The sequence below is a fragment of the Acanthochromis polyacanthus genome, chromosome 6 (genome assembly GCF_021347895.1).
Source record: "Acanthochromis polyacanthus isolate Apoly-LR-REF ecotype Palm Island chromosome 6, KAUST_Apoly_ChrSc, whole genome shotgun sequence".
Taxonomy (NCBI): Eukaryota; Metazoa; Chordata; class Actinopteri; family Pomacentridae; genus Acanthochromis; species Acanthochromis polyacanthus.
Window position 1 is genome coordinate 1,122,978 of NC_067118.1, and position 907 is coordinate 1,123,884.

The window sequence follows — 907 nt, forward strand, 5'->3', positions numbered from 1 at the left end:
ACAGTAACATCACTGTAACACGCAGTAACACGCAGTAACACGCAGTAACACGCAGTAACACGCAGTAACACACAGTAACACAGTAGCACGCAGTAGCACGCAGTAGCACGCAGTAACACGCAGTAACACGCAGTAACACACAGTAGCACACAGTAGCACGCTGTAACACGCAGTAACACGCAGTAACACACAGTAGCACGCAGTAGCACGCAGTAACACGCAGTAACACGCAGTAACACACAGTAAAACACAGTAAAACACAGTAGCACACAGTAACACACTGTAACACGCAGTAACACACAGTAGCACACAGTAACACGCAGTAACACCCTGTAACACGCAGTAACACACAGTAACACACAGTAAAACACAGTAGCACACAGTAACACGCTGTAACACGCAGTAACACACAGTAGCACACTGTAACACACAGTAGCACACTGTAACACACAGTAACACACAGTAAAACACAGTAGCACACAGTAACACACAGTAACACACTATAACACAGTAGCACACAGTAACACACTGTAACACACAGTAACACACCGTAACACACAGTGACACACAGTGACACACTGTAACACACTGTAACACACAGTAACACACAGTAACGCACAATAACACACAGTAACACACAATTACACACACTGACACACAATGACACACAATAACACATAGCACACACTAACACACCTAACACAGCACACACTAACACACAGTAACACACACAACACACAAAATAACACCTGTGTTATTGTATGTATTGTTGTGTAGCTGTCTTGTATTGTTCTGCTACTGTGTTGTTATGTGTGTTTTTTACTGTGTGCTATTGTGTGGTGTGTATAGTTGTGTGCTGAAGCTGCAGGTGAAGCTGTCACCACAGGAAAAGGAAGTGAACACACAC